This window comes from Schistocerca cancellata, chromosome 6 (assembly GCF_023864275.1).
Source record: "Schistocerca cancellata isolate TAMUIC-IGC-003103 chromosome 6, iqSchCanc2.1, whole genome shotgun sequence".
Classification (NCBI taxonomy): Eukaryota; Metazoa; Arthropoda; class Insecta; order Orthoptera; family Acrididae; genus Schistocerca; species Schistocerca cancellata.
The window spans coordinates 209,515,106-209,531,347 of NC_064631.1; positions in this window are offsets into that span (position 1 = coordinate 209,515,106).

Here is a 16,242-nt window from a genome sequence, read left to right on the forward strand (position 1 = left end):
AGTTGTCTATTGAGGAAGATATACTTGCTTAGATGGCGTTGATTACAACGCCTTTCATGGCCCCTAAAATTCAAATATATGAGTGCTTTATGTTTGTGGATATTTACGTGTTTTAAACACTAGCTTTAACAGATTATTCGGCAGTGACGGAATGAAATACCTCGAAACTGTATTTGAAAGAAAGACAGTCATGATCTATGATGTTGTATCAAATTACACTCCTGGAAATTGAAATAAGAACACCGTGAATTCATTGTCCCAGGAAGGGGAAACTTTATTGACACATTCCTGGGGTCAGATACATCACATGATCACACTGACAGAACCACAGGCACATAGACACAGGCAACAGAGCATGCACAATGTCGGCACTAGTACAGTGTATATCCACCTTTCGCAGCAATGCAGGCTGCTATTCTCCCATGGAGACGATCGTAGAGATGCTGGATGTAGTCCTGTGGAACGGCTTGCCATGCCATTTCCACCTGGCGCCTCAGTTGGACCAGCGTTCGTGCTGGACGTGCAGACCGCGTGAGACGATGCTTCATCCAGTCCCAAACATGCTCAATGGGGGACAGATCCGGAGATCTTGCTGGCCAGGGTAGTTGACTTACACCTTCTAGAGCACGTTGGGTGGCACGGGATACATGCGGACGTGCATTGTCCTGTTGGAACAGCAAGTTCCCTTGCCGGTCTAGGAATGGTAGAACGATGGGTTCGATGACGGTTTGGATGTACCGTGCACTATTCAGTGTCCCCTCGACGATCATCAGTGGTGTACGGCCAATGTAGGAGACCGCTCCCCACACCATGATGCCGGGTGTTGGCCCTGTGTGCCTTGGTCGTATGCAGTCCTGATTGTGGCGCTCACCTGCACGGCGCCAAACACGCATACGACCATCATTGGCACCAAGGCAGAAGCGACTCTCATCGCTGAAGACGACACGTCTCCATTCGTCCCTCCATTCACGCCTGTCGCGACACCACTGGAGGCGGGCTGCACGATGTTGGGGCGTGAGCGGAAGACGGCCTAACGGTGTGCGGGACCGTAGCCCAGCTTCATGGAGACGGTTGCGAATGGTCCTCGCCGATACCCCAGGAGCAACAGTGTCCCTAATTTGCTGGGAAGTGGCGGTGCGGTCCCCTACGGCACTGCGTAGGATCCTACGGTCTTGGCGTGCATCCGTGCGTCGCTGCGGTCCGGTCCCAGGTCGACGGGCACGTGCACCTTCCGCCGACCACTGGCGACAACATCGATGTACTGTGGAGACCTCACGCCCCACGTGTTGAGCAATTCGGCGGTACGTCTACCCGGCCTCCCGCATGCCCACTATACGCCCTCGCTCAAAGTCCGTCAACTGCACATACGGTTCACGTCCACGCTGTCGCGGCATGCTACCAGTGTTAAAGACTGCAATGGAGCTCCGTATGCCACGGCAAACTGGCTGACACTGACGGCGGCGGTGCACAAATGCTGCGCAGCTAGCGCCATTCGACGGCCAACACCGCGGTTCCTGGTGTGTCCGCTGTGCCGAGCGTGTGATCATTGCTTGTACAGCCCTCTCGCAGTGTCCGGAGCAAGTATGGTGGGTCTGACACACCGGTGTCAATGTGTTCTTTTTTCCATTTCCAGGAGTGTATTTGCTGTATGCCTATAGTTTTAACGTGATGGCCGATTACACAAAGAAACAAAGTTACTTACAACAAATATGAGGCTGTAATTCACAATTACCGCTCGGGATGATTGAAACCATCTAACCTGCCCATGTTACTTCCTACAGAATTAAGTCTGTGAAACTAGATTTCTTATGCTCTCACAGCTATGGCTGGTGGAAACATCGCCCTTCCAGATCTTTTACGATTCCACTGCATAACGCAGATGCCAATATGGTATTATCTACGATTAGTCTAAGAATCAGTAGCTATCTATCACGTACATAAGTCGTTTAGGAATTGCGTGGCGTGTTATGACAAAATACGATTTTTGACTAACAGTCTGACACACTTACCACTTTGGTTTAATAGATGCGGGCTGTAATTATCTCGACACTACTTCCACTTCCAAATTAGACGCAGATTTACTATGTTTTATTAAATGCTTATCCGGGCTCTGGGCGGCTTATTGCTTATAAGGGGATCATGTGAATTCGGTATCTCTCTTCTCAAAACGCACCCACAGTAAGGCACCAAGTGCCACTAATAAAAAGTAGTGCTACAGATAGAAGAGCATCTAACTGTACAAGTTCTGTTTTCCCTTACGATATGTTGACTGTCTATATCTGTCCTCAGTACTGTTTTTCACGAAAAAGAGCTTCGGCGAATTTGAGTTCACATAATACTAGCATGTGGATTTATCCTACCAGCAACAAGTAAAGCATTACGTTATTGGTGCCTCGTAGAAGTCTTCCGCTTAATAAGGAGTGATTTACAGCGACAAGGGATTCACTGCTATGAGCACGTAGGTCGAATTCCTCTGGTGAGCGTGTAAGTGCCTGCGAGTTGCGACTGGTTCGCCTAGGTGGTCCAGAGAGAAAGGATGCCTTGGTGGGGAGGGCAGTGCTTGGCACTTCAACTGCTAGCAATATTTGTCTGTAAGGGCTCCTGCGAGTTACGACAGGCCTTTCTGTGGCTGGATACCCTCTCACTGAACCACTAGGCACCATTTGTGCCAGCCGCTAGAGCGCAGAAGATTACACATACATTGTGCAAACCTCTCTACCTCATCTGGTGAGGTGGTCTGGTGTAATGCCATGAAAACATGCGGAGCTCTCTTATTCGCGCCCTTGTGGTCACAATGGTACGGTGAGTGGCATACCCTCCCATTATCTCGCTTGACTCATTCGATTTATGAATGCTGGGGCGAGTTCTCCATTATCCAGGTGTTTGCCAGACTAATATTTTTTCATCGACGGATCGGGATCTGCTTGCTGTTATTAACGTGTGGAGGAGATCTATCGGCCAAGACTGATATAGCTCCAGTGCCTGGCCACAGACGGGAGAGGACTATATAGAAACTTTTTCGGCAGTTGTTGGGCAGTGTGCGCAAACATCGGCGTTCTGGGTTACACGCCAACACAACCGAGTCTCAGGGATAGATTCCCTGCGTGCAAATTCAATTTCGTTTTTCACGTCCATAGAGGTGTATTTTGTAGCGCTGTGCTACACGCATACAGAAACGTTGGTTGGAAGCATCAAAATGTTACTGTGACGTCCCATAACCTTGTAATGTAGTGGTGCTGTACCCACTCCTGTGTGGTATTTGTCTTACATACAGTATCCCTGGCTACAAATCGGTAGCACGTATAGAATTCTCTATGACGTCACTATTTGTACGAATGTTATCATATATAGTACTATGTCGTCCAACATTAGTAATGGGGTGGTGTCTCAGCAATGACAAATAAATCGGCAACATGCTGCATTGTTCTCGACTGTCAAATTCACGACGTCTACGCAACGCATCTGACGTGCCACTACATGGTGCACCACTGTTATGTGACGTCATGACGTGACGTGACGCGTGTGACGTGACGTTTTGTCTCGATGCGAGGCGATGTTGATACCATGTTGACACTTAACTCGCATGATTGGGTACAATGTGTATAACTGCGTAAAATACGGAAAAAATTCATAAAATATGGGTGAATTAGATTACTTACGTATCTGTGTTTGTGAGGCCTCTCCTAGTTGTTATAAGAAAGAAATATTAACCTGTTATAAAATAAATAGATCTCAAGTAACATAATTTGTTTTAACAAACAGACGCGGAATACAACCTAATCCTATGCCGTCCGGTTCCAGAGAGTCACAACTATAACAGATGGATTTGGAAAAGTGTGCTTCAATATCAGTTTTAATTAGATAAGCCCATACTGCATTGTGAATGCCTGAGAGAATCATGACGTCGTCACGATGTCGGGAAGAGAGCAATGTATTTTGCGTTATTGGACAAAAGAAAATATGGAAAAGGGTGAAAATAGGTAAAATTATTAAATATTTGAGATAATATGGAATAATAAGAGTACTTACATATCTGCCTGGGTGTAGTCTCTGGTGGTTCCACGTAATACAAAACTGTTGTTAACAAATAGTACCAAATTGGTGTAGCATGGTGTAATTTGCTATAAACAAGTAGACACGGACTACAACCTGTCTCCATACGCTACCGAGCTCCAGAATGCGTCCAGTTATAAAACCGGATCACTGTGGAAAATTGGTAAAAAATACGTAAAATGTGGGTTAATGAGAGTACTTATGTATCTGACTTGATGTGGTCTCTGCAGGTGTCACACAATACTGTTGTTAACAAATAAAACTCAGGTGACATAATTTGTTGTTAAGAGATAGCCACATCCTCTTCCTATGCTGTCCAGCACCATAATAACGCCTTGCACTTAAGTGCCCCAGTTTAAAAAATTAATATCTGAAGGGGGTGCTTAATCCTCATGCTTGAAAGCGGCAGGTTGAGGAGAGGTAGAGGGTGTTGCCGCCATTTTTAGGACATGTGACGACTTACGAATTACGTCATGACTTTGATTGTAACTTGCACAATTGCCTGTGTGCATCTCCTAGGTGACGTTGACCAATTCCTGATCATTCCCTGGGAATAGGGAATGGGGAAAGAAGAACCTCCTGTGTATAACCTTAGACGGTTGTCTTTGTCTCGAGATAAGGAACCAGTTATAACTGATCAAGTGTTCACAAAAACAGTAGCAAAGGATTACGACATACTATACTGGTTCAGGTATATGAATCACATCCTCTGGTTAATAGATGAACCACAAACAAAAATTGCAGAATTACATAATGACATAAACAAGGTACATAAAAAAATGAAATACACAATGAAAAGAGAAGAGAACAACCAAATAAACTTTCTGTATATATCAATAAATAAGCAAAACAATAAGCATATGTTTGAAATTCTTCTTGGATGGATGCATCACAGTCTTTCATGCCAATAATTCGCCCTGTTTCAAACATACTGATTTGACTTAAGAGTTCGAGCATACATCTGCGAGACGTCCGCCAGCCCGGCTCGAGTCACACTGATCCATTACCTTCGCTTTACAGCGACAGCGAGAGCCACAGGAAAATTTTACAAGTAGGCGGCGAAATCGAAGTTGACCTTGCAGCTGCAGGCCGACATGGATCGAATTCTACTTATTTCTGCAGAACATACTATTGTACATGTACTGTGAATATCAGCGTCCTAACTCAAGTCGTTCAAGGTGTTCTGTTTCTCCTGAAAGTGAGTGGAATTACAGTCCAGTCGTGAAACTGGTTTCAGAGTTTTAAAAATAAACTTAATCAACACTGTTGAATACATACGTAACTGGGTTCAATGCTAGCTCACTTTCAGCTAATTTCTCCTTGTAAATTTATCTCACATTCGGGGTTGATGAAGGAGTATTAGGGAAAACAGTTAGTAAAATATTTTCAGTACGTTTCCGAGTTGATTCATGCAGACACTTTAATCTCTCCGTTATTCAGAGACAAGTCCATATGAATGCATAACTTAACACATCTTATTAACAAAGTAAGTACCAGGTTAATGAAACCTGAGGTAAAGAAGAAACGTTATTGTTTTGAACGCCATGTTCGCCTCACGCACTGCAAACAGAACGATCACGAAAGTCGATAGGCAGCCCTTTACGTCTTCGGTGCAGGGTGTGACTGTCATGGTTTTGACCCTTTTGTAGTTGCCGCAGGTACTGTGCGACCTGCGACCAACCATTTTCGTACCGTGGGTTTTCCGACCAGAGCCTCCCGCTGATTTACACCAGTTGTCCACCAGCAGCGGATGTGTTGCCACCGTCAGTGCAGCAGTGTCATCACCGACAGCCTTTGCTCCCATATACTTCCATAGGGCTAAGCTATTTGAATTCTATATAGGGTGGGTAATGAAAATTATTACCACGAAAGGGAAGGTATGGCTTCTGTAGATTAGCTACTGCTACCAGGTACGCAGAAAATGTGATGCTTATACGAACTGCTTGTGCATGAATTCCGAACGGGGTGAGTGCCAAGGCTGTTTAAAAATTGCCAATGGCAGAACCTTGGGTGACCAGCGACGTTCCTGCCCTTCTGACAAAGCTGATTTGCAATTAAAGAAAGGAATGTATAAGTACAGCAAAAGATTCCACGAAGAAAACGTAGTTCTTGTTTTCCGAATTTTTTAAGGAGGGATTTCAAGATCTGAAAGACAAAGTTTTAATTTCGACGCATGTAGCCCAAATTATGTCAACAGCAAGACTTCATTGTGTAAAGCAAGAAGGGAAGCGGTTGGGACGACTAAAAACCCTAGCACTAGTTCGGAGATTCAACTAAGACGTTCTGAAGCTCACTGGAGGTAACAGTTATTTGAAAACTGAAGGCTGCTCTGTTTTTGACAATATAATCCTGGTGTTCGATTGTGTAGAAGCTGGGAAAATTGTGTGTGAAAAGGGAGCTATTCTTGCGCGGTTGGGTGAGGGGTGGGTGGGGTGTGGGGAGGTCATCTGACAGTTGTTTGGAACAAATCAAACAACTATACACGTTTCTCGTTGACATCGAAATCACAGAAGAAGGGATTTCCTGTTTTATTTATTTTGCTCCCAGACACAAGTCGAAAAACATACCCCATGCGGCTGTGGTTATTAAAAATGGAGAAAATGCCCAGTGGAAAAAAGGTAATGAAGTTAGCTGACTACATGTCAATCACTACACGGAACATGCTAGTATAGCAACTGAAATGTTGAACGTTTTTACCAAGCGGGAGCATACCACGAACTCTGTCGAAGGTTGGCGTAAGGTACGATACGAAACTCCCCAATAAATCGAAAACATCAGAACATATGAAGGAGGAAGCAGTAAATGCTACATTTCAAATTAAAGAACGATTTCATTGCCCTGCCCCTTCGTGAAAGAAAGAAAAGATACGTAGATTTAAGCAAAACGTAAAATGATATTGCAATAATGAATTGGGTGATATAAGAGGATGTTCAAATCATGGCTTTGTTACAAAAAAATTGTGTGAGAATTTAGAACTGATGAAATATGATAAGTTTAATCATTTTATGGAGTAATGTTGACTCACCAGGTTAGCCGAGAGCGCTAATGCAATGCTCCCTGAATTCGGGTACGCGCGCTTGCACAGGATCGAATCCACCTGTAAGATTAACGACGAGGGTCAGTATGCCGGCCAGCCTGGATGAGGTTTTTAGGCGGTTTCCCACACCCCACTAGATGAATAACGGGTTGGTCACCACGTCCCGCCTCAGTTACACGACTCTCAGATGTTTGAAAGCATTCGCACTATTTCGTGGCTTACACTAGACGCATAGAGGTGGAGTAAACTAATTCCGCCCTGGCGGATCGACCACTATTACAGCTTTCATTGACGGTCGGTAACGTCACGGCTGAAATATTTGTCCCCGGAAACACCACGTTGACGTTACAGGTCACAAAGCCCAGGGTCAGGAAGCCCACGACACTGAATGCTTTTGTAACGGTCGCCGCTTGCGGCACCTCTGAAGTCGAAGATGGGGTGGAAAAAATTTGATCGTTATTCCGGGCTTTATTACCACAAGCTTGACTATTTTCTTCAAAATCATCTTTATTCATCAGAATTTCTGACAAAACCTTACACTCACTGCAGTTGGTATACAGCAGCCTCTCACACAGATCTTTGTTGAGTCCCCTTTTGAATATGGTGAATACAGGATATATTCTAACGACATTAAGCATGTTTCTGAAAGTACAAATGTGTGACGGTTCTATGTGCCATATACTTACTGGATTAATCGGAGGATGACACTTATATGACTGAATCGTAGATTAAGCCGTCTCTTTGTCTGAAAGAACAAAACCGTTCGTAGTCAAGCTGTTATTAACTGTCCAGTTCTAGTCGTCGCAAGGAAGTGCTACACTATAACAACACCAACGGTTCAGCCAGGCCCTTTCACAGTTCCTCCTACAGTTCGGCTAAATTGCTGGCGCCAGTTGTTAATTGTCTCCCCATGAACCATGGACCTTGCCGTTGGTGGGGAGGCTTAAGTGCCTCAGCGATACAGATGGCCGTACGTAGGTGCAACCACAATGGAGGGGTATCTGTTGAGAGGTCAGACAAACATGTGGTTCCTGAAGAGGGGCAGCAGCCTTTTCAGTAGTTGCAGGGGTAACAGTCTGGATGATTGACTGATCTGGCCTTGTAACAATAACCAAAACGGCCTTGCTGTGCTGGTACTGCGAACGGCTGAAAGCAAGGGGAAACTACAACCGTAATTTTTCCCGAGGGCATGCAGCTTTTCTGTATGGTTAAATGATGATGGCGTCCTCTTGGGTAAAATATTCCGGAGCTAAAATAGTCCCCCATTCGGATCTCCGGGCGGGGACTACTCAAGAGGACGTTGTTATCAGGAGAAAGAAAACTGGCGTTCTGCGGATCGGAGCGTGGAATGTCAGATCCCTTAATTGAGCAGGTAGGTTAGAAAATTTAAAAATGGAAATGGATAGGTTAAAGTTAGATATAGTGGGAATTAGAGAAGTTCGATGGCAGGAGGAACAAGACTTATGGTCAGGTGAGTACAGGGTTATAAATACAAAATCAAATAGGGGTAATGCAGGAGTAGGTTTAATAATGAATAAAAAACTAGGCGTGTGGGTAAACAACTACAAACAGCATAGTGAACGCATTATTGTGGCCAAGATAGACACGAAGCCCACGCCTACTACAGTAGTACAAGTTTATATGCCAACTAACTCTGCAGATGATGAAGAAATTGATTAAATGTATGATGAGAAAAAAAAAATCAGATAGTGAAGGGAGACGAACATTTATTAGTCATGGGTGACTGGATTTAGAGTGTAGGAAAGGGGAGAGAAGGAAACATAGTAGGCGAATATGGATTGGGGCTAAGAAATGAAAGAGGAAGCCGTCTGGTAGAATTTTGCACAGAGCATATCTTAATCATAGCTAACACTTGGTTCAAGAATCATAAAAGAAGGTTGTATACATGGAAAATCCCGGAGATACTAAAAGGTATCAGATAGATTATATAATGGTTTTAAATTGTAAGACATTTCGAGGGGCAGATGTGGAAACTGACCACAATCTATTGGTTATGAACTGCAGATTAAAATTGAAGAAACTGCAAAAAGGTGGGAATTTAAGGACCTGGGACCTGGATAAACTGAAAGAACCAGAGGTTGTACAGAGTTTCAGGGAGAGCATAAGGGAACAATTGACAGGAATGGGGGAAATAAATACAGTAGAAGAAGAATGGGTAGCTTTGAGGAATGAAGTCTTTCCGAATAATAGAAGATAAGTTCTTTTAGTTATATATGTTACGTATAATGGTTTACGGTAGCTCGTCAGTGCTTGCAAAGAGGGGAGGTACAGATAAGATCGCCAACCACAGTGCTCAGCGTGGACCCAGTGCAGAGGTATACAGTGGGTGGGGCTGGTTATCTCACTGGTGACGTGACTGATGTAGAAGCAGTCCGTAACTGACTCTGACATTGTAGTGAGACACGCGGCAACATCTGTCTTCTGGATGATGATAGCAAATTAAAGCACGACCGATTTCAGTCCCCTTAGCAGACGACATGTAATGATCAATGTGGCAAGCACGATCGTAAAGGGTAGCAACATGCAGTCCACGAGATATGCCGGAAATGTCAGCTAATCATTTTAGTAGTAGTTAACTACCAGCACGAGAGACCGAGGTACTTCGTTAAGTTGTACTGAAGCATCGTTTTAACATATGTTCAATGTCGCTTGTGGCACTGTAAGTAGTACATGACAAATGCACACATGCGATATGTTGTAGTATTCCTGTAAGTCGCACCGTTTACTTGTAGTCTGCAAACGCTTAGTGTGAGGTCATCAGATAATGTGTTTTGGAAATAAGTCAGCTTGGTGCTGATAATGCTTTTGATAAGTTGGTTTGTTATACGTACTCCTTAACAGAACATGCCACGCCACAATCATAAATTTTTATTAGTTAAAAATCTCTTCACACAAGAATTATCTGTTTAAGGGTAATATATTTTAGGATAGTTATCCACACAATATCTTCCAAATAAATCAATTTTTTCTTCGTTTTTTTAGATGGCGATCGGAAAAGGACTTGCTGGAGTTGGATTTGAAGGGATATGTACTGGACATCGAGGCTGACCTGGCAGAAGAGCTGGATCTCTTCGAGGTTCTCCCGGACGAGATGGATTATTCAGATCCAGATCTCCGGTTGATTGACGAACTTATGCCGGAAGAAGATTGTTTAGCCGATGTGAGGGAGATGGTGGAGGACGAAGACGCTTCTCCTGTGCGAGAAGTCGTTGTCATACGGATACATTTCATTGCTATAAAGGAATTTATAATTCCGAAACGGTAAGCAATGGCTTTCTTTGAGTCTTTACTAGGTCAAGAAATAAATAATGTTTGTTAATTTTTTGAAACTGTTTTCATTACTTCCATTGACGAATAGCTTATGTTAAAGACTAGTAATGTAAATATTCTGTGTTCAGTCTCCAGAAAATACTAAAAGACGTTTGATCTTTTTTGCATCTCTATGCAGTCGCTACGTACGCCGTTCGTCAATGAAAATTGAAGTATCTGTGTGAAAATTATAACATCGAACAAAAAAATAGCAAACATTTCATTGAGAAGATTTTTACTTATAATTTTACTTTTTCAGCAAAATATTGGAATAATATTTTGGAAATATTGACTACAATATATTCTGAGGTCATATTAAATACAGGATGAGAAACTTTGTGTAGAGCTTGTACAGAAATCAGACTTTACTTGTATAAGTTAGAGAATACGTAATGCAGACATCGGCTGAAAGAAGGGTGACACATATTTGCAATCTATCCGCGCCCATGTTATTCAACCTATAGAGGAAGAAGTAAAGTACACCTTAGATAATTTGGAATGTGAGTTAAAGATGGGGACAAGAAAGAAAAACTTTAAGGCTTGCCGATAACATTGTCACTCTGTCAGAGATGGCAGTGAACTTTAGGAAGTTCACTTGAACCGAATGCATAGTGCGTAGGAAATAGGTTGCGACATGAACATAAGTAGAAGTGAACGTGAGTACTAAGATGTTAAACTGAGACACTGAATGTATTAGACAGGGTTACTGTTTTCTCAGAAATACACTTAAAGACAATAAAATAATAAACGATACAAGACGAAGAATTATGCAAATGGGAGGGAAATCGATAAAAGTGAAGACGAGACAGACAACTGATTACAGTTTCAGAAAAATTGCGAGATTTATTCGAGATAAAGAGTTTCACTAATTGGGCAAGACAACAACGCGTTGGTCCACTTCTGGCACTTATTCAAATTAGCACTTATTTGTAGGGCATTAATGGAGAGAGCTGTCTTCCTGACGGATACCGTGCCAAATTCCGTCCAGTTGGCGCCTTAGGTCGCCATAATACAGAGCTGATGGGAGGGCCCTGCCCATAATGCTCCAAACGTTCTCAGTAGGGGAGAGATCTAGCGACACTGCTCGCCATGATAAGGTTTGGCAAGTAGCACGAAGGCATGCAGTAGAAACTGTCGCTGAGCGCGATCAGGCATTATTTTGCTGAAATGTAAGCCCAGGATAATTAACCATTCAGGGCAACAAAACGAGGCACAGAATTACGCTGACGTACCGCTGTGCTGTAAGGATGGCGCGGGTGACAACCAAAGGAGTCCTGCTATGAAAAGCAACGGCAGTACTGCTGGTTGTTGGGCCACATGGCGGGCAACGTGGACGTCGGTACGCCAACGTTCGTATGAGCTCTAGACAAGTGTTCGCTGGTCATTGGGGCCTATTTCGAAGGAGGACTCCTCACTGAGGACAGTTCTACCACAGTCAATGAGATTCCAGGCCGAATGGCCCGACACCACTGCAGACGCGCTCGTTGGTGTACAGAGGTCAATGGAGGTCGGCGCAAGAGGCGCCGTGAACTTTCAAAACTGGTTCAAATGGCTCTGAGCACTATGGGACTCAACATCTTAGGTCATAAGTCCCCTAGAACCTAGAACTACTTAAACCGAACTAACCTAAGGACATCACACACACCCATGCCCGAGGCAGGATTCGAACCTGCGACCGTAGCAGCCTCGCGGTTCCGGACTGCAGCGCCAGAACCGCACGGCCACCGCGGCCGGCCACGCCCTGAACTCAGACCCCCTCTCTGTGAGATGCTTAGTAACGGCCCTTGTGATCACTGAAGCGTCAGTTGGACATCGGATCGATGACAGTGATGAATCCGGGGCTCTGAGGGCCTCTCTGACGATTGTTCGGCCCTCACGTTTCGTCGTCTCCGCAGGTTAATCGCTTCCTTCTTGATGTTATGTTCGGCCGTGGTTCACCCATTCCTGCCAACATAGTCGAATAGTGGCATCGCTTTTATTCAGATGTTCAGCGATTCAGAGATTACCCCAACCGGCTTCTTTGAACCCAACTACACATCCTCTCTCAAAAGTTGACGTTTGCGTATATTTTTCATGCGCCTGACTACGAGGCATAGTTACTGTCTAACTGAGTACATGGTTTTATGCCTTGGTATCGTATGTCCCCTGTTTAATATCTTGTCAGTTGCGCGTCGAAATTGCGCTGCAGCGTCACATATTTATCCATCGGCCACCAAAGTATACGATTACGAATTTTCTGTCGATACTAATATCAATATGAATTTTCGGTCAATTTTCATACTTCATTTGTAATTCTTTTTTTGTGGCTTAGAGTGTTGTTGTAAGGGATGACGGATGATGGGAAGAAAATACCAGTAGTACACAGGAAACTGCAAGAAACGCATTTTTAAGTAAAAGTGTTTTACCACCGAATAGACATTTAAGTGTCAGGAAGTGTGATGAATGTACAATCCTGGAAATTGAAATAAGAACACCGTGAATTCATTGTCCCAGGAAGGGGAAACTTTATTGACACATTCCTGGGGTCAGATACATCACATGATCACACTGACAGAACCACAGGCACATAGACACAGGCAACAGAGCATGCACAATGTCGGCACTAGTACAGTGTATATCCACCTTTCGCAGCAATGCAGGCTGCTATTCTCCCATGGAGACGATCGTAGAGATGCTGGATGTAGTCCTGTGGAACGGCTTGCCATGCTATTTCCACCTGGCGCCTCAGTTGGACCAGCGTTCGTGCTGGACGTGCAGACAGCGTGAGACGACGCTTCATGCAGTCCCAAACATGCTCAATAGGGGACAGATCCGGAGATGTTGCTGGCCAGGGTAGTTGACTTACACCTTCTAGAGCACGTTGGGTGGCACGGGATACATGCGGACGTGCATTGTCCTGTTGGAACAGCAAGTTCCCTTGCCGGTCTAGGGATGGTAGAACGATGGGTTCGATGACGGTTTGGATGTACCGTGCACTACTCAGTGTCCCCTCGACGATCACCAGTGGTGTACGGCCAGTGTAGGAGATCGCTCCCCACACCATGATGCCGGGTGTTGGCCCTGTGTGCCTCGGTCGTATGCAGTCCTGATTGTGGCGCTCACCTGCACGGCGCCAAACACGCATACGACCATCATTGGCACCAAGGCAGAAGCGACTCTCATCGCTGAAGACGACACGTCTCCATTCGTCCCTCCATTCACGCCTGTCGCGTCACCACTGGAGGCGGGCTGCACGATGTTGGGGCGTGAGCGGAAGACGGCCTAACGGCGTGCGGGACCGTAGCCCAGCTTCATGGAGACGGTTGCGAATGGTCCTCGCCGATACCCCAGGAGCAACAGTGTCCCTAATTTGCTGGGAAGTGGCGGTGCGGTCCCCTACGGCACTGCGTAGGATCCTACGGTCTTGGCGTGCAACCGTGCGTCGCTGCGGTCCGGTCCCAGGTCGACGGGCACGTGCACCTTCCGCCGACCACTGGCGACAACATCGATGTACTGTGGAGACCTCACGCCCCACGTGTTGAGCAATTCGGCGGTACGTCCACCCGGCCTCCCGCATGCCCACTATACGCCCTCGCTCAAAGTCCGTCAACTTCACATACGGTTCACGTCCACGCTGTCGCGGCATGCTACCAGTGTTAAAGACTGCGATGGAGCTCCGTATGCCACGGCAAACTGGCTGACACTGACGGCGGCGGTGCACAAATGCTGCGCAGCTAGCGCCATTCGACGGCCAACACCGCGGTTCCTGGTGTGTCCGCTGTGCCGTGCGTGTGATCATTGCTTGTACAGCCCTCTCGCAGTGTCCGGAGCATGTATGGTGGGTCTGACACACCGGTGTCAATGTGTTCTTTTTTCCTTTTCCAGGAGTGTATTTGTTTGACGACTAGCGTTATATGTAAGTGAACTAAAATCATAAAAACTGCTGCACTAACAGAACCAAGCTTTTGAAATGTGATGTTAAAGTGCTGACCAAAATATACAATGAAGCGGCACAATAACTGGTATAGGGATGCATATTCAATTACAGAGATACGTAAACAAGCAAAATACGGCGCTGCAGCCGACTACGCTTATATAAGACAACAAGTGTCTGGCGCAGTTGTTGTGTGAGATGCTACAATGGCAAGATTTACATAAGTCTGAATGTTGTGTTATAGTCGGCGCACGAGCGATGGGACACAGCATCTCCTATGTAGCGATGAAGTGGCAATTTTCCCGTGTGACCACTTCGCTAGTGTACAGTGAATATCAGGAATCCGGTAAAACTCGAAATCTATGACATCACTGAAGCCGGAAAAAGATCCTGCAAGAATGGGGCCAAAGACGACTGAAGTGAATCGTTCAATGTGACAGAAGTACAACCCTTCCACAAACTGCTGCAGAGGCCCACTCGTGTACCCTTGATGACTTCATGACACAAAGTTTCACGCCTCGCCTGGCCAAGTCAACACCCACACTGGACTCTTGATGAGTGGAAACGTGTTGCCTGATCGGATGAGTCTCGTTTCAATTTGTATCGATCGGATGGACGTCTATGAGTATGTAGACAGCCTCAAGAATCACCGGACCCTGCAGGGGAGGCTCGTGGAGACTCTACCGGTATGGGCCGTATGCAGTTCTAGTGATATGGATCCCCTGGTACGTCTAGATACGACTCTAACAGGTGACACAAACGTAAACATCCTGTCTGATCACCTCCAACCATTCATGTTCATTGTGCATTCCGATGGACTTGGGCAATTCCAGCAGGACAATGCGAAACCCCACACGTCCAGAATTGCTACAGACTGGCTCCAGGGAGACTCTTCAGATTTTAAACACTTCCACTGCCCACCAAACTCCCGAGACATGAACATTATTGAGCATATCTCGAGCCCCTCGTCCTCTTACGGACGTATGGACAGTCCAGCAGGATTCATGGTGTCAACTCCCTCCAGTACCACTTCAGACAGTAGTCGACCCTAAGCCACGTCGTGTTGCAGTACTTCTGCATGCTCACAGAGGCCCTATACGATATTATGCATGTCCCAGTTTGTTTAGTAACCAATGAAGATGTGCTGCGGAGATTCAGAAATCAAAGAGCTCTAAGCCACAACGTGACTAAAAGAAGCTTCGTACGAAGAGCGACCGTCAACAATGGGCCAAGAAGCGCGCTACATAACGGAGGGAACCGAGACCTTACAGCCAGAACACCACCATAAGAGCTCGATAATACAGGGCTATTACAAATGATTGAAACGATTTAATAAATTCACTGTAGCTTCATTCATTGACATATGGTCACGACGCACTACAGATACGTAGAAAAACTCATAAAGTTTTGTTCGGCTGAAGCCGCACTTCAGGTTTCTGCCGCCAGAGCGCTCGAGAGCGCAGTGAGACAAAATGGCGACAGGAGCCGAGAAATCGTATGTCGTGCTTGAAATGCACTCACATCAGTCAGTGATAACAGTGCAACGACACTTCAGGACGAAGTTCAACAAAGATCCACCAACTGCTAACTCCATTCGGCGATGGTATGCGCAGTTTAAAGTTTCTGGATGCCTCTGTAAGGGGAAATCAACGGGTCGGCCTGCAGTGAGCGAAGAAACGGTTGAACGCGTGCGGGCAAGTTTCACGCGTAGCCCGCGGAAGTCGACGAATAAAGCAAGCAGGGAGCTAAACGTACCACAGCCGAAGGTTTGGAAAACCTTACGGAAAAGGCTAAAGCAGAAGCCTTACCGTTTCGAACTCATTGATTGGGACATGCTGCGCCGAGTCACTTCATTACCGGCTTGATGTCTGCCGAATCACTAAAGGGGCACATATCGAACATTTGTGAA